A 19,128-nucleotide genomic window follows, 5' to 3' on the forward strand; every position below is an offset into this window, starting at 1 on the left:
TCTTCCAATGAGCTACTATACACAATATCGTTCATTGTATACACAACAGCTAGGGCGGTTTTATAAAATCAGATCCTGTTACTTGCATGTCTAAACCTCTTCACTGTCTACCCATTACACTTCAAATAAAACCCATGCCACTTATGATAACCCAGAAAGGCTCTGCAATATCAGGACTCTCCTTGCCTTGTTGTTCTTATCTTCGGTTTTTTTTCCCTACCCTACTTTCTCACTTTCTCAAGGGCACCACATTTCATTCCCTCCTCATAGCTTGCGAACATGTCAACACTTCTCTTGGTTGTTCTTCCTCCAGATCTTGACAGAGCTGGCTTCTTCTCAGTTCAACAAGTCTCTACAGAGTTACTTCCTTAACATCTCAAATAGGGCACTCTCTGTCCTTTAGTTTCTGCGGCAACTTTTTCCCTCCACACACTTCTGATCTCTACGAATGCATGTAGATTTGTTGAGTTATTCAATATGTACTTTCTCAACTAGAAAGGAATCTCCACAAAGAGATTACTGTTTTGTGCACTGCCGTACCCCAGACTGCTTGCCGGGCACATAGTTGGATTTTAATAAATTGTGGTGGAGTGAATATGTACACTACACTCATATATAACAGAGGCCGAAAAAACATAAGGAAAAAGAGTGCACTACTGTAATTCAGTAACTTTTCCTTTCCTAAATACTTGTAAGACTTTGCAATTAGAAATAATCGAGAAACAAGGGCAACCCCACACTTCCCAAAACCAGCCGAACATTCCCCACCAGCCCACGCTCGCCGCAGCTCTGCGCTTGCGCAGACCTCCCCTCGGAGACTCCGCCCAGTCTTCCTGAAGGGGTGGGCCGGGCCGGCAGCGGCCCGGGCGCGCGTTGATGACGTCACTCGACGCGGCCGGGGTAGCCCGTGGTAACCCAGAGTCTGCGGAAGTGGAGACCGGTGGGCAGGCGACTGAGACAGGTAACCTGTACGCTCCCAGTTGGGTCCTTGCCTTCCTCTCCTTTCGCGCCGCGATGGCGGCGGGGACAGCAGCATCCTGTTCTAGAGGCGACCGGGAACCCTCCTCAATCCTCATCTTCCGTCGGTGGGGTCCCTATCCCCTCTGAGTCGTCTCAGACTCCTGAGGCTGCCCGTCCTGGGGACTTGGGCTGAGCTGCCACTTCTCTCCGCCTCAGCTCTTGGGGTGGCGATGGGCACTGACCTCTCCTCTCCCCACTGGCACAGACCCTTCTTCAGCCTGCATTTGTCTCCTTCTTTTGCCTCCAGGCCCACTTCACCCCCCCCCCCCCGCTCCTAGCTCCACAGGACTCATCTCCAGTCGTGTTTAAGGAGACAAAAACAGTTTACAGTTCTCTTAATTTCCACTTGCAGTGAAGCCCAACCACCTTCCCTGCCCCCCAACCCTGTACCACCCCCAACACCCGCCCCAAGAATCCTTACTGAGATCACCAAGCTTTGAATTTGGGTGTCCCTAAAGAGCATTCTTTCTGTCAGTCAGTTTTACTCCTTAACGCACGTATTTCTTGAATAAGGGAATGGCGAAGGAATGTGAAAATCTAGTGTGATAATAAATGATCCACATGGCATCCAATCCACTGCTGAGATGGATGGAACAGTTACAGCATCTCATTAAAATATTCCTTATTCCTAGTTTTCTTTTTGGTTTTCAAGCGGTGGTGACAAGTACCTTTGCAAAGTTAGTCAGCAAAATAAGTATCAGAACCCCACTGGGAATGTGTAGACAACAAAAAATAAAAAAAAAATTCATATTGTTGATAGTGGGACACCGGTTGTTACAAAACCAACCAGAATAGATATGGGAGGAAAGGCAGGATTCTGAAATCTGTGATCTGGTGATGGTTTGGTTTTGTGTTCGTCTTTAAGTATGTTCCATTTTTGAATAGAGCATATCTTCATATAATTTTGAGAAGCCTGCCAATTACTTGCTAATTGGTAAGATTAGACTCTTCTAATATTCAGGGGGCAAAGTAGAATAAGGTTATGGAATAATAATAGTCACTCATTGTTAACCATCTGCTGTGTCTCAGGGACTTCATTTGACACTTTGCATATGTTTTCTTCTTAGCTCACACAACAACCTTGTGTGAGTTAGGAATTACTAATCCTCAATTTACAGAGAAGGAAACGAGCTCAGGTATGTGAGGTTAACTTGCCAAAAACTCTAACTAAATGCTGGAGCCAGGCTTTAAGTTCAGGTCCGTGTATGACTTCAAAGCATATACCTTTTTTTTTGTTTGTTTGTTTTTAAATGACTCTACTATAAATGATAAAATTCCAGCCTTTTCACAGTAGTCACATCTAATTGTGTGAGTTTATTCACTCATCTATCTAAATGATTTGACACTTTGTAATATCTTTAGTATTAAGTTCTTATATACCTGGAACTAAAATGCCTGGAAAGCTTAATTTATGATTCCCCCTAGACATACACACACACACACACACACACACACACACACACACACACACAATCCTTAAGAATGAGATAAGTGGGAAGCAAGATTGCTCAGTACAACCCTTCTTCCTTCTTTTTAGACCCCTCAGGGAATGTGTAATTCATGATTTTGGAAAGTTTTACCCCTTTAAGAATTGAAAATCCTATTGACTATTTTGGAGAGAAAAAATTTTAATGTCCTGAACAATTCCTTGCCTTCTTAAATACTAAGTATACTGCTGTATTTTAATCTTTTCTTTTTTTTTTTTTTCAACATTTATTTATTTTTGGGACAGAGAGAGACAGAGCATGAACGGGGGAGGGGCAGAGAGAGAGGGAGACACAGAATCGGAAACAGGCTCCAGGCTCTGAGCCATCAGCCCAGAGCCCGACGCGGGGCTCGAACTCCCGGACCGCGAGATCGTGACCTGGCTGAAGTCGGACGCTTAACCGACTGCGCCACCCAGGCGCCCCTTATCTTTTCTTAATGTCTTAGAGCAGTCATTTTATTTATTTATTTATTCTTTAATATTTATTTATTTTGGAGAGAGTTCAAGCAGGGGAGGGGCACAGTGAGGGGGACAGAGGATCTGAAGTGGGCTCTGTGCTAACAGCAGAGAGCCCAATGTGGGACTTGAACTCACAAACCATGAGATCATGACCTGAGCTGAAGTCTGACGTTCAACTGACTGAACCACCCTGATGCTGCTCAGAGCAGTCATTTTATTTTTTTAATTAAAAATATTTAAATTTATTTTTTATTTTTATTTATTTATAATATAATTTATTGTCAAATTGGCTAACATACAGTGTGTGAAATGTGCTTTTGGTTTTTGGGGTAGATTCCTGTGGTTCATCGTTTACATACAACATCCAGTGCTCATCCCAAGTGCCCTCTTACTGTCCTGTGTTATAATTTGGTAATTTCCTCAGAGATTTTATTATATTTGACCACCCAAACTGCTTTGCATTTGGAGTTTACCTATACTTTATGTATTCCATTCCTCACTGTCACCAAGAGATAGTAAACCATAGTGATTAACCATAGGGATGAGGTTGGGGGGAGCGTGGGGTGGCTCCTGGGTGGCTGTCATGATCTCACGGTTTGTGAGTTAAGGCCCCTCGTTGGGCTCTGCACTGGCTGCGTGGAGCCTGCTTGGGATTTTTTTCTCCCTCTGCCTCTCCCTCTGCCCTTTGCCTTCTCTCTCTCTCTCTCTCTCTGAAAATAAATAAATAAACATTAAAAAAATAAAAACATTCAGGGACTGGGGAACCACATTTCCATTATTCAGGTCCTAGCTCTGTCACTTACTAGCAGCTCAGTGAGCCCAGACAGGACAGTTGACCCCTCTACACCTCAATTTGCTCATTTGTAAAATGGGAATAATAAGATACTTTTTATCAGAAGATGTGAGGATACAGTGAGTTAGTTTATGAAAAGAGCTTAGAACAAATCAGGCATATTGGAAGAGCCATGTAAGTGTTTGCTAATATTATTAGTCTAGTTTGGGCCTTAGGTTCTTTGAAAATTGCATTCTAGTTCTCTGGAAATTGTTATTCTTTGAATGATATTTGATATATAATATTTATGAGTATACTGGAGAATTAAATTATCCTAACTAGAGTGCCTTAACCTTAGCCATTCTGGGAAAATGCTAATTTATTAAATTTACTTTCATTTTGTCTTTGAAATGCAATATGCTTTTTGGTTGCACTGTTTGGAGTGAAGACTTCAAATATTTCATGTTATTATATGTATCAAAATAATAGACTTTTAATTTCTGTTTTGAATTTGGGGGATATTTCAGTGGTTTAAATTATGGTTTACCAATATATGGGAGCCCACTCTACTTTTGAACTGAATACCAGTTGATTTATACATCTGTTTATTGTGCTCTGCACAGGTATGCTGTTGCTCTCATGTTACGATTCTATGTGGATAAATACCTCCTCATAGAACTACCATTATGCATTGGTCACATATAAAGCTACCTTCTCAGTGTAATTCTCTTTTTTCTGTCTTCAATGAGCTAAAAAAAATTGACTATAAGCAAAATGAAATAATGTTCCTTATTGAATTTACAAAGTGTGTACCCATTTTCAAGCATGTATTTTAAACCAAGTTCAAGCTAGGAGTTGATATTGACTCCTTTGGTATCCCTAGTCAGGAACTTGAGAATAAGTGATCTACTTTTTTAATTTTAGTACCATTAAAGCTGATACTCATGTTAAAACTTCCTGTTGAAAATGTAGGTTGTATGTTTTAAAGATTTTGATTGTGGTGAAATATTCATGATATAAAATTAACTATTTTAACCATTTTTAAGCATATAATTCATTGCAATTAAGCACATTTGTAGTGTTGTTTAATTATCACCATTATCCATTTCCGTATTTTTTTCATCATTCCAAACAGAAACTCTATACCCATGAAAAAATGATTCCCTATTCCCCTCTCCCCCTCCCCCCAGCCCCTGGTAACCTCTATTCTACTTTCTGTTTCTATGAATTTACCTATTCTAGGTGGAGTCATACACTATCCTTTTGTATCTGGTTTATTTCACTTCATATATTTTCAGTGTTCACCCATGTTGTAGTAGAGTTCATCTGTGTGGTAGCATCTATCAGAATTTCATTCCTTTTATGGCTGAGTAACATTCCATTGTATGTGTATAGCATATACTATACTTTTGATGCATATTGAATCATGCTATTATAGACTTCTCATTCCATATAGTATGAATTTAATACTTGGTGATTTGGTTTGTGAACTTCTAGAGGATGGGAATGGAAATACTTGAAATAATGTTATTGAACAGTAAACAAAATGCCTGTTAATAGTGTTAAACTGGAGCTTGAGCATGCATTATAGTGTAATTTTTCTTCTCACCTATTATTTAGTCTAAATATAATAAGGGAAATAATAGTCATGATAACATTACATAGTATTTCTATAGTGTTTACAGCATGCCTGGCATTATTCCAAGCACTTATCTGTGAAGTAGTTACTATCACCATTCTCTTTTATAGATGAAGAAACCAGGCACAGAGAAAAGTAATTGAATTGTTAAAATTGCAAGGCTGGCAAAGTGGTGAAATTGGGATTTGAACTCAGGCTGGGTGGCTCCAGAGTTGATTTATCCTATGTTTTGTGTTGACATTTGGCTCACTACCAATTTTGCAAGGTAAATTCTCTTGCCTGCCACACTCTTCCTCTACCTTCTCTTTTTATACCGTTTTTAAAATAGAACATTACTTCTGAGCTCAGTAGGTAACAGAAGAGCCTCTGAGCCCAAATTGTCAAAAGGATGACAGGTGCTTCTTCTTTGGCTGGGCGATAACATTTGAATGGCATTCAAACTGCATTTTCAAAGCTTAGTTCATATTATCTTTCTCTGAGAGCCTGTCTTTGAAAAAACAGATTTTGAAACGTTTTAAAATCTCATATTGCATATATATTTTGTTGGCATTTGACTTTAGATGTCGCACAATTCCCGCACTCTTTTTCTGTGTGTAAAAAGAGTTTTTTGTTTATAATGTTACTGTCAGGATGGTTTATGGCACATTCATTTTGTTGCTAACTCATTACTCTGCCTGGTTTGATTCCTGAAGAAATTATCTTCAGATAACATTTTTATATATATAATCAATTTCATTATAATTTTTTCTTGGCTTTTTCCTTTGTTTACATTTTATTTCTTTGACACTTGCAGTTGAAGGTTTGGTTTTTGAAACTGATGGGAATTGGGATATGCTTGATAGATTTTGGCAGCAAAAGAGAGATATATCAGCCTATTTCATTTGCAGTAATAATGTTTTGCATATGTAGCAAGTATGGTGCATATTTGGAGGTATCAACTGTCTGTCTGAGTAATGTCTGGCGGAAATAGAATTATAGAATGAATGTTAAGGGTGCAAAGGGTCCTTAGATATTTCTCTCATACCCTTCATTCAGCAGTTGGGAATCTGAAGCCTGGGATGCTTAAATGATTTCCCTATATTCAAACGGTATTAGAATCCATTTTTTTAAAAAGAGTTCCAATGTTCTGTGTTCTTTTTAATCATACCTCATTGTATGTATGTAGCATCCTTACTTGTAAGAGGGACTCCCATTTTTACTCATATGTACTTAATCTTAGAATACGTTCTAGGTGAGAGAGAATGACTTGAATTGGATAGGTTGCCAAGAGAATGAATTGATATGATGGATTCAAGAGATATTCAAGTTAAATCAGTAAGACTTTGCAATTGTTTATGTGTGGCTGAGAGTGAGAAATCTGGGGTACTTGGGTTACTGAGTAGATGGTGGTGTTGTTCACTAGGAAAACTTAGAGGAGATCAGGACTGGGTGTATGAGGTCAGAGTGAATAGAGCATGGATTGCACATGAGAAAAACTGAAGCTAGAGCTGGAGGACACACCAGCATCTACGAAGGGGGAGAAGGAAGCACCAAATTGGCAGGAAGGGATAGAGGAGAATGGTATCACAAATACCAAAAGAGGAGAGAAATTTAAGGAGGGTACGGTCATGTGTGTTAATGCTCCAGAATTCAGGACTGGAAGAACCTACTGCAGTTGATAAATAGGAAGTCATTTGCCTCCACTGTGGAATTTTTGTGGCATGGTAGGATGTAAGCAGTGGACTGGAAGGGAGATGGAATAATGGGGGTGGGGAGTGAAGACAGTCCTTTTTAGGAATTTGGCTGTGAGGGGAGAGAGAGAGAAGAGCTGGAGGGGAATGTGGGAGTAAGGAAGGGTTTTTGTTCATGTTCCCCCCCCCCCCCCAAGAAGAGATTGGAACAATCACTTATTTCTGAGATGTAAAGGGTGGAGAGAGAGAGGATGAAGTTGAGGGAGGGGCCTTAGGGGCTGGATGATTGATGAAGCAGGGTTCCAGAGAAGGCCAGTGGGAGAGGATGTCACAGGCTGTGATCGGGGAGTCCTGGGACAGGAAGGACACTTACTCCACCTTCCTGGAAGGGACTGCTTGGGAAAGGGTGGGGATAAATGTGAATAAGTTTGTAGGTGGGGAGGGAATATGGGAAAATTCTTGTCTGATGGTAGCAAACTTTCCTAAATGAAGCGGGTAAATTTGCTGATATTGAGTGCTGATTCGGTGGAGGATTGGGGATAGAGGTAAAAGTTTAGAGTAGTCACTGAGGGGAAAGAACAGGAGTTGAGGGGGCAACTAGAGAGAGACACATGAAAGGTTGCCTGCCTGGTAATGCTGGGGGTCTCATTGAGGTTGGAATCTGTGAATATGTAGCATCCACCTTTTGCATGGTCGTGTGATATTTATTTAATTATTTCTTTAGCTTTGGTTGAGTTCAGTACACTGACTTTAGAAGTAGAAAACTTGGGTGTTCAGTTGGTTGAAAGGTTTTATAGAATAGGTATCAGAAGGATGAAAGAGCAAGAGAATTGAGGTTAAAATGTTCTAAGAGTGATTGAAGAAAGGAACCACATTATCTAAAGAAGACCACAGAGTAGAGAATCTCAACTTCAGAAATGTAGAAGCTGTGGGGCTGTTTTGTGCGGTGTAGGATGTTTAGCCTTCTTGGCCTCTACCTACTATATGCCTTCCCCTCTAGTTGTGACCATCAAAAATATCTCCAAACATTGCCAGATACCCTCTGAGGGGCAAAATCACTCCCCGATTGGAGCCTCTGTCCTAGAACCAGAGGGAGCAGATGCATTGAAGATAATGGAAAAGCTGAGGGACTGGAGTTTCAATATAATAAGAGTTGGTGAATAATTAAGAGAAAGAATAGGGAGAATAGGAGGCCATGCTCTGATATAAGATTATGGAAATGAAGTATTTAAGTGATGGAACTGTTCCAAGTAGTGAAAATGTCAAGAATGGACCATTGGTTCACCAAATGGAGTGAAGGCAAAAGGTTGTTGGCACTGAGTAGGTAATTTGGGGAGAGAGAGAAAGCCTATAGTTACGGAACAAGCTGGGAAAGCAGCTGCCAGAACTGATTTTTTGGATGTTTGTTTCTTTACTCTATCCATTAAGTGTTTCTCAGTTCTTTTTCTAACATTATCAATTCCCTGACCATGAACCTTCCTTCTGTAGTGTTTTAAAAAGTCATGGTGGGGGCAGGGGGGGGCACGTGGGTGGCTCAGTATCCGACTTCAGCTCAGATCATGATCTCATGGTTTGTGGGTTCTGGCCCCGCATCAGGCTCTGTGCTGACAGCTTAGAGCCTGGAACCTACTTCAGATTCTGTCTCCTTCTCTCTCTGCCCCTCCACAGCTCATGCTCTGTCTCTCTCTCTGTCTTTCAAAAATGAATAAATATAAAAAAAAATATTTTTAAAAAAGTCATGGAATTTATTCAGCTTGGTTTTTGTAGTATTTTTTAGGTGAGGAGTTCTTTTTTGTTTCTTTTTCAATATTTTCTTGATCTGATTTTGTGATCCTTTACTTATAAGTATATTACTTTTCAATAAGCCCAGGTTCTGTGCTGTGTGACCTAATTTCAGGGTATTTCTTTTGCATTTGGGCACCTCATTATGAAGTCTGCTATCTTTGGCAGAAGACGTATCAACATATCCTTAAATCTTACAACCTCTTAGAGATGTTCTTCTTTTCCCTTGCCTTCCCCACCCCATTGTTTTCTCTTTTGCTCTTTATTATTTTATATTTATTATTTAAAAAAATTTTTAATGTTTATTTTTGAGAGAGAGAGAGAGAGGGACACAGAGTGTGAGCAGGGGAGGGGCAGAGAGAGAGGGAGACACAGAATCTGAAGCAGGCTCCAGGCTCTGAGCTGTCAGCACAGATCCCTACGTGGGGCGCAAACCCACAAGCTGTGAGATCATGACCTGAGCCGAAGTCGGACACCCAACCGACTGAGCCACCCAGGCACCCCTGTTTCATATTTATTTTTAAGCTGTGATTATATGTATGTGTGGTGTTGATTGAGAAGTAATTACAGTGGACTCAGTAAGCTGGACATATTCATAGAATATACCTTTAGATGCTTTTTCCTATGTAATAATGCTTACTTTGCATTATTCATCAAGAAAGAGTGCAATAACTCCCACCTCTTCTACAAGGCATTAAAAAAAAACTTATCCACAGATATAAGCTGATGTAGGTTTTATTGTAATATCCCAAGTATTGTCTTGCCAAATAGGAAGTAAGTAGGTGGCATTAAAAGCCTTGACATTTTTACTTGATTCTTACATGAATTATTTTTTGTGAGTGCTGATCTATTTGATCAGTATTATACTATATTTGATCTAGTATAATAAGTAGCTCTGTCTAGGAATATCCTATTATGGCTAAATCCCCTAATGGTGATGAACTGATTTTTTATGACCTTATTTCTATACTTAAATATGAGGATTTCCAAGAAAAAGATTAATCTGTTACTTCAATAAAGAACGATGACCAGTTTTTCTTGAGGACTTAATTTTGGTATTTAGGATCTAACACCTCAAAGGAGAAATGAGTTGTTCTCTCCAAACCACGAAAATGGACATTCATCCTAAGTATAAAAGCAGGCCAGAAACATTTTATCGCAGAAGTTGTGCTTTAAAAAGCAGCAGCATTACATCCCCATTGGTTGTTCTCTAGCGGCAGATGACACTTGACGATTTTTGTGCTCAGTCTGCAACCACACTCAGTATTGGACAAATATAAGATTCTTCAGTGATGGCATTCGAACACACGTATGCCCAAGGACTTTGTTGTTAGTAACAAATCATTTTGATTCTGAACATGGTTTAATGACTTTTCTTTTTTTTTTTTTTTTTAAATTTTTTTTTTCAACGTTTATTTATTTTTGGGACAGAGAGAGACAGGGCATGAACGGGGGAGGGGCAGAGAGAGAGGGAGACACAGAATCAGAAACAGGCTCTGAGCCATCAGCCCAGATGCGGGGCTCGAACTCACGGACCGCGAGATCGTGACCTGGCTGAAGTCGGACGCTTAACCGACTGCGCCACCCAGGCGCCCCGGTTTAATGACTTTTCTAATAGAGTGTTTTAGGTTCTGGAAATAGCATGGTCATAGAATATGTTTTGTTTAGTCATTTTCTTACAATGATTTAAGAAAGTCATATTTTTCACACTCCTTGGTAAATTGTTAATGTTATGCAGTATTTGCAGCATTTAACCAGTTTATGGCTAACATTTAAAAAATATCCTTCCAGCTTTGCGCAGTGGCAGTATTGTAGCCAATGAGGTTTATCTGAGGCGCGATTATTGCTAATTGAAAACTTTCCTAAAAATATCCTTCCCTGTTGGGGCACCTCGGTGGTTCAGTTGGTTGAGCATTTGACTTTGGCTCAGGTCATGATCTTGCAGATTGTGGGTTCGAGCCCCGTGTCTGGCTCTGTGCTGACAGCTCAGAGCCTGGAGCCTGCTTTGGCTCCTTCTCTCTCTGCCCCTAACCCACTTACATTCTGTCAGTGTCTGTCTCAAAAATAAATAAACATTAAAAAAAATTTTTTTTTAAATATCCTTCCCTGTTGCTATTGTTCTGTATCATTCTCCAGGTCTACACTTTTTCCTTAAGCATATATCGAAGTCTCAAAGAAAAATAAATTGTTTTTTTTAATTCTTTTTTTTTTTTTTAACGTTTATTTATTATTGCAAAACAGAGAGAAACAGAGCAAGAGCATGGGAGGGGCAGAGAGAAGGGGAGACACAGAATCTGAGGCAGACTCCAGGCTCTGAGCTGTCAGCACAGAGCCTGACGCAGGACTTGAACTCACAAACCGCAAGATCATGACCTGAGCCGAAGTCAGATGCTTAACTGAGCCACCCAAGCGCCCTGAAAAATAAACTGTTTAACCTGCCTTTTAAATCATCCTAATTAATTTTAACATGGTCTCCAATTACATATGTTCAGTTGTATATTCAAATTGAAAAGATAGTGGAGATCCTGGAGATCTTCTAAGATATTGAAGCTATATCAAATATGTTTTCTTTCTTATCTTTCTCCCAAATGCTTTTCAGTTTCTAGGAATTAGTTGAAATCTCTTTTCTTGGGAAGGATGAACTGCATATATGTTCAGTTCACCACTGAGACCATGATAATCACTAGGAGTATATTTTAAACCTCAGTGAGATGGATTTGAAAGCCATTTACAGAGAATGGGACACCTATTTGTAGTGTGTAAATTGTGGACCTATCTCTCAATGGAGAAATCTGTTATATATTTATTCCCATGGAAGAGCAGAGTGTAAATATTGAGATCTGAATGCTATTTCTAAAGAATCTAATTTTGTCAAATTTTGCCTTTGGGTACAGTACTCGTTTCCTTGTCCTTGGTTGTCTGTAGCTGTAGCCCTGTGACAATCACCAAATAAATCACTAAGTAGAGGGAGTCTGTCTTGATTTCTGGCTAAAGGAAATGTAGTTTCCTAAGAGGAACAGAGTGACCTCTTGCCCTTCCTACAGCTTTCCTGCTGTAGGAAGTATGGTTTCCTATAGAGGACAGAAGGTTGTCCACGCAGGGTAGGAAGTGGGGGCTGTAAGGTCAGACAGAGTCCAGGAAGTAGGGAAGGGATGTGAAGGGTATTTATTCCTGCAGATGCCAAGAAAGGACAAACTTTTCACCCATACTACAAGTTCTGAATGATGGAAACTTCTTGAAGATACTGAGAAGAGTCTTACACAAGAAGCCCTATGGAAAGTGGTTAGAGAATTTGCCAGGTGGAGCCATTTTTTAGCATCATTGAACTCCACAGTGAATCCTAAGCAGTGTTGATTGGGAAGAGACCAGAGTTACTATAACCAGAGTTAGATTAAGCCAGTGGTTCTCAAAGTCTGGTTGCTAGACCAGCAGCGTCAATATGGAATTTGTTAGAAATGCACATTCTTGGAGCTCACTAGTTGGTATTTTAACGAGATCTTATTTTTTTTTTTTTTAAGTTTCTTTATTTTGAGTAAGAGCACATGAGCAGGGCAAGGGCAGAGAGAGGGAGAGAGACAACCCCAAGTAGGTTCTGTGCTGTCCTTGCAGAGCATGACACGGGGCTTGACCCCACCATGATCATGAGATCATGTCCTATGCCGAAATCAAGAGTCAGACGCTTAATGGATTGAGCCACCTAGGTGCCCCTCACCAGATCATTCTTATGCATGTGATCCTCAGCCTACGCTTTGAGAAACACTGTGCTAGATCTTTGAGAAGAGCAGTAATTTATTGGATTACAATTTTATCCTTGAGGAGTTCTAAGATACAGATGTGTTCCTGAATTGCTGAAGATATTCACAGATATGAATCTTAATTGCTAGCAGTGAAACTCTCTGAATATTTAATACTCACTGGTAAATTGTATAGAGATGCTTGGGATAAAGTTCTAGAAATCATGAGTTTCCTTCCTAGGTTAAAGATGCCCCCCAAAGGCCAGTTGGACAGTATAACATTATAACACAAAACCAGTCAGATTTAAAAATTTGTTGTTATATAGTTCATGTTTTCCAAATAGTCTTTAGGAAGCCTATGTTTATAGTTATGGGGCTACATATTAAAACTTTATACAGAAAAGGAATGGATTTAATTGAGAAAATACTGGAAAAGTATATCTTTTTGCAGTCTCCAAGCCATGTGTTAGAAGCCAAAAAGGGATCAATAGTATTAAGAAAATACTGTGTCAGTGTGCCTATAGGCTAGTACCCTAAGTTCACTGTTGGGGCAGGAGTAGATTTATCTAAAATGATGTATGATTTTTTACTGCATAGAATTATATAAAAATTATTTTATCTAGTTACCAGAAAAATGATTCAAGAACAAAAATTGGGGCAGGAAGCATCTCTCTCTCTCTCTCTCTCTCTCTCACCCTCCCCTCTTCCCTCTCCCAGTTCTCTTTGGAGACAGCCTCAGTTACCAGCTTTCTCTATGCCTCACTACCTAGGACTCAGTTAGGGCTTCTTGAAATGAATAAGAATAAAGGCAGTGACTTGTAATTGTGTCACCTATTTAGGATAGATAACTACAAAAAGAGGTAGTCCTCTTTGCAGTGTGAAAAGGAAGTGAAAAAAAAAGTGGTTAAATATCCAGTGTCTTCAGGGTGTTTTTTTTTTTTTGAGGGGTGTGAGGGCATGGTATCATGACATCCCCCATCAGGAATGGGGGTAAGCTCCTTTCAGGAAGCTGTTTCAAACCACCTATGGTGCTAATATTTCAGAATGAAATCTAACCCATATTTCTTCTCGATGGGAGGAACAGGTGTGGTAGAGCCCAGACTCTTTCTTTGCCCTAGAGTACTACTTTAGGAGTGGGCCCTTCTGCAGGCTTTCAGTACTGGTGTTGGCAGGAAGGAAGCAGGGTAAATAAAAAGCCCTGCCCACCTGTCCATTAGGCAGTCGTCTTCTGCCAAGTTCAGCTCTGTTTGATAAGCAGAGCATGGCTGTAGCAAGAACCCAAGAATTTGTAAAGAGGACCTAGCATCCTTGTTCTTTCAGCTGCTTCCCTCATGGAGGCCTACTGCCTGCCATCTTTCTGTACCATCCATTCCAGTGTTATTCTCAAATACGTTTTCTTGGCTGAATGCCAGCCCTGTGGCTCCCACTGATAATGTGCCTTCATAGAGTAGGACAGTCCTAAATTTTGCTGCAAAGTGGCTTTTGAACATTCTGATTTCCTTAACAGTTTTTAAAGTGTAGATACAGATATGTTACCAGGCTCAGCTGATTTTTTATAAATTTTTTTTATTTTTGGGACAGAGAGAGACAGAGCATGAACGGGGGAGGGGCAGAGAGAGAGGGAGACACAGAATCGGAAACAGGCTCCAGGCTCTGAGCCATCAGCCCAGAGCCTGACGCGGGGCTCGAACTCCCGGACCGCGAGATCGTGACCTGGCTGAAGTCGGACGCTTAACCGACTGCGCCACCCAGGCGCCCCTCAGCTGATTTTTTAAAACCAGTGTTTTCTTGACTTGTACACAAGATGATTTACAGTGGTACATGGATAAGCATCTTTTGAATTTTAATAGTTATGTGTCCATTTTAATATACGGTGGAAAATGTAAATTAGCCAGTCAAACCCATGATTTCATGGATATTATAAAAGTTGAGTCAGTGGTAAAGTGGATTGAAGAAAAAGTATTTAATAAATAACAAGGTGGTATGAAGATGGCAAAAATACTGAAGGTGGTACATACACGACCGAAGTTTGGGAGATACTCAGGGCTTACACTTTTTGAAATAGTCTTTAAAGCAATATACAAAATAAATTCTGAGGTTGAAATGCCATGCCATGTTGGAAGATGTGCACTGGGTGTAGCATAGATCTTTAACTACAAGTTCCTATTCAAGTCAATGTACATCTCTTTTATTTAAAAAAATTTTTTTTAACGTTTATTCATTTTTTGAGAGACAGAGAGAGACAGAGCATGAGTGGGGGAGGGGCAGAGAGAGAGGGAGACATGGGATCCGAAGAAGGCTCCAGGCTCTGAACTGACAGCACAGAGCCCGACATGGGGCTCAAACTCACAGACTATGAGATCTTGACCTGAGCCGAAGTCGGATACTTAACCGACTGAGCCACCCAGGCGCCCCAATGTACATCTCTTTTAAATGGCCCTTTTAAAACATGAAGCTTATACTAATCCTTGCTAATATCATTGATACGTTTTTACTGAGTCTTTTCTAAATTATGTAAGATTTTCTATCTTTTGTAGGACATGGGTAAGAAAACCACTGTAAGACTTTGTTGAAACAGTTTGCTGTTCTTTTTTGCCACTTTAAAATTTTTTTTCAACGTTTTTTATTTATTTTGGGACAGAGAGAGACAGAGCATGAACGGGGGAGGGGCAGAGAGAGAGGGAGACACAGAATCGGAAACAGGCTCCAGGCTCTGAGCCATCAGCCCAGAGCCCGACGCGGGGCTCGAACTCACGGACCGCGAGATCGTGACCTGGCTGAAGTCGGACGCTTAACCGACTGCGCCACCCAGGCGCCCCTTTTGCCACTTTTAAAAATAATAGCTTTGGGGCACCTGGCTGGCTCTATTGGTAGAGAATGCAACTTTTGATTTCCGGGTCATGAGTTCAAACCCTAAATTGGGTGTAGAGCCTACTTAAACAAAGAGCTTTGTTGAGATGTAATTTACATACCATAAAAATTGGCCTCTAAAACTGTATAATTCAGTGGCTTTTAGGATATTCACAGAGTTGTGCAGCCATCTCCTCTGTCTAATTTTCAGGTATTATCATCACTCCAAAAGATATTTTGGACTCCTAAACAATATTTTAAAATACCTGAGGTCTTTGGGGCACTTGGGTAGCTCAGTTGGTTAAGTGTCTGACTCTTGATCTTGACCCCGATCATGACCTCCCAGTTCATGGGTTCGAGCCCCATATTGGGCTCTGTGCTGACAGTGCAGAGCCTAGTTGGGATTCTCTTTCTTCTCTTTCTCTGCCCCGATCCCACTCTCACTCTCTCTTGAAATAAACTTTTAAAAAATTAAAAAAAATAGTAAATTGAAATACCTGGAATCTTTGAATAGCTGACTTCTGTCGGTGTGTTGTAGAGGAGCCTCGTGCAGTGAGTGGGAACTGAATTTTGAGTCTCTTGTTGTCATGGATTCAAGGAGTCTGTATCTGTCATCTGTTTTTGCTAGTAAAATGTATTTTCCTATGAGCCAGAGCAGTGACTTTTTCTCCATAGCAGAATGTTCATTAATAAACTATTTTCACAATACCTCTTTAAGTACTGAGTTTCCAAAATAGTTTCTACTTAAAAATAGTGTTTTTCAACAATCCTAGAAGAGGAAATCTTACGGAAAAAGCTGATATTTTTGTCTATATTTTCTTTTCCGATTTCTTTATTTTTACCCTACTGAACTCTGTAACCCAGCTCTATTAATCTAGATCTTGTTTCCACTCTATGAATATTTATAGGTAATAATAAATTATATTAATTCTGTTAATGGAGTTTGAAAAGTTTTGTTAACTTTTATCCTAGCACAAAAATTCCTGGGTGGTCTGATAAAACCCTCATCTTTATTAAATATTAAGCCAGTTCTTTTAATTAATTATTTTTTTTTTTTTGAGAGAGAGAGAGGGTGCAGTGAGGGGCAGAGAGAGAGAGAGAATCCCAAGAGGGGCAGAGAGGGAGAGAGAGAAGCGGGGTTCGCCCAAAGCAGTGCTCGAGTTCACCCACTGTGGGGCTCGAGGTCACCAACTGTGAGATCATGACCTGAGCTGAAGTTTGATGCTTAACCCACTGGGCCACCCAGGTGGCTTTTTATGTTTAAAGGCTGTATTAACTGAATTATGTCTATTAAAATGTTCAGTAGTTATTTACCTTGGACCTGTAGTGTACAAAGCACTTCATGGAATAATAGCCCTTCCTTTTGCTTCTGCTGAAGTCCTACCTGATTTCAACCATCGTACTCAAATTCTGCAGTGAGGACAGTGAATGAATTTGAGCATGAGCTGGGATTATGAAGGTTTTAGAACCATTGTCGGGTGAGTAGCAGGTGAAAGAACTGAGCTTGGAAGAGAAGACTTGGGCAGTATCATGAGGGCTCTCCCAGCCATTCCGAGTTTGTCTTGTTCTGGAGAGTGGTGGGGGAAGTTGGCGTGAAAGACGCATATGTCAACAAGGCTGGTACTTCTGCCAGCTGAGGAGGCCTACAACATGGGTTTGTGTTCTCGTGTTCTAATTTCCATCCTTAAATACCTTTCCACCATCTTCCAGTTCCTAGAATATCTTGTCCAGTGTCTGATGGTAAGAATGGTTTCTGGACAGTATTTTGGCTATTCATGGATATATGGAATGTTACATTATTACATGAATGCATGATTTTATCTTCAACACATAGAATACAAACATGTAGCATTGTTTGGTATAATGCAGTTTTATGTAGTTGTGTTATTAGGTCAGGATTTAAATTTACTTTGCATTTGGTGTATGAGGAAGATTTTGTTGTTCCTTGAAATGTAGGATCTATAGAATAGTATAAACCCCCTTGCCCATAAACAACAGAATATGGTGTTGTTTAAGAGTGGTGGGGAAGACTCTGGTAACAGTGGGTGTCCATGTTTGTATGGGGATATGGGGATAGTTCTTGACCTGTTTCACTGTTGCTTGTGTCATTCAACTTACAGGGTTAGGATCCAGTGAGCTTTGCTGCGCTTGAAATGGGTATTTTTGATCTAGGCTTGGACTGTACTTGAGGTAATACAGTGTAGTGCTGATCTAGGGTCTAGAGCCAGACCATAAGAATCTAAATTTCAACTATGGCATCTAATAACTGTGAACTTAGGGAAGTTATCTTAACCTCTCTGGGCTTCAGTTTATTCATCTGTAAAATGGAGATAATGGACCTCACTGGATAGTGAGGAGTAAATGAAATTATGTATTTAATATGCCTTGCTTATCTCATAGCAAGCACCCAATAGATGTTAGATGCAGTTGCTAATTGTTATTCATACCGGGATATAAAGGTCAAGTTCCTTCTCAAAGATTTCTAAATAGTCCAGATGAGTTCTGAATTGACTGAGTCCCCAAAGGAAAAAGACTCTGGTCTTCTTGGTCTTTCCAAGGACTTTTAGATTCATGTTGCTTGTTTGGGACCAACACATTCTAGGGAAGTTTTGGGTGAATGGCATTCTCCTGGCTGGCGATAATCTGGATATCTTCCACACTTTGTTCCTGGAACCTCTGAAACATGGAGCATTTGTGGGATGGGAGTTTCTCTGGCATTTTTTCAAAGTCCATGGCTGAATGTGCAGATACTCCAAAGAAATATTGCAAGAACACTTTGAAATATATCAGAGCACTTTGAAAAATTGTACCACCTTATGCTACAGGAGAAAAGCAGTATATTTGTCTCAAGGGAGATATAGTAAAGGACACAAAGAGTTTAAGTTAATAGGATGACAAAGTGTACTATATCTAAATCTTCATGAGTGTCATAAAACTATACTCAATTTTATAAGATTGAGGTATTCATTCAACAAGTGTCGATTAAGCACTTATTCATACTGGTTAGCTTTGAGTGTTAGTTAGCTAGGAGAGTATTAGGAAACCCGTTGGAGTCCTAGTTAGCTAGGAGAGTGTTAGGAAACCCCTTGGCTTTTGTTGCTAAGACTGCTTCTCAAATCAAGGTAGGATCTTCATGCTGTTTTCCTGGTGGCAGGTTTCAGGGGCTTATCCTGGTTTTCTCTCTCAGAACTGCCTCCACCCACTCCTTTCCTGGGATTTTAGTTTTCCCAAGACTGGCTGCAGATAGGCTACACTATCCTTAGCTTTCACCTTTCCTTGTTGCCCCTATGGTTATCTTCGGATCCTTGTGGGATTCAGGATTTTACTGCTAATCCTTATGGAAAAAATAGAAGGCGGCTAACAAATGCAGAGTCATTTAAAGATTTGGTGTTTTTACAATTATAGTTACCAATTCAGTGCTAAGATAGTAACTGTTACAATTAAGAGTGAAAGACAATTAAAAAATAACTGGGGCTTCTCTTTTCCTTATGCTGAACATGAAGCTCACCAAATATATTCTATTCTATATTATTTGTCTCTTCTACCCCCTTGAAAATCCTTTTTCTATCTCTTCTATCCCCAGTGAAAATCCTTCTTTCCAACAACACAGAGATTGATGGAATCAAGAGAGAGACTTAAGGATCCTCCCTGATATCAAGTATGTAGTTTGCATTCCCAAAGAGCTCCTGATAGGATGATAACATGTTTTAACATGG

At 40.1% G+C, this 19,128-nt stretch overlaps 1 protein-coding gene and 1 non-coding gene across 2 annotated transcripts in view; both read left to right on the forward strand.

Moving 5' to 3' along the window:
• The first annotated feature begins 893 nt into the window (after positions 1–893).
• AOPEP (aminopeptidase O (putative)) overlaps positions 894–19,128 on the forward strand; it is a 344,306-nt gene continuing 326,071 nt past the window's right edge. Inside the window, exon 1 of the mRNA XM_047103061.1 lies at positions 894–961. The gene's annotated coding sequence lies outside the window, so the exon portion shown is untranslated. The remainder of the gene's footprint in view (positions 962–19,128) is intronic.
• LOC124505461 (U4 spliceosomal RNA) lies at positions 10,618–10,762 on the forward strand. The gene has a single exon (XR_006960661.1). It is a non-coding gene; the product is annotated as a U4 spliceosomal RNA (small nuclear RNA).

The sequence above is a fragment of the Lynx rufus genome, unplaced genomic scaffold (assembly GCF_022079265.1).
Source record: "Lynx rufus isolate CCGP_SWC_20201006 ecotype Redwood Valley unplaced genomic scaffold, mLynRuf1.p SCAF_10, whole genome shotgun sequence".
Taxonomy (NCBI): Eukaryota; Metazoa; Chordata; class Mammalia; order Carnivora; family Felidae; genus Lynx; species Lynx rufus.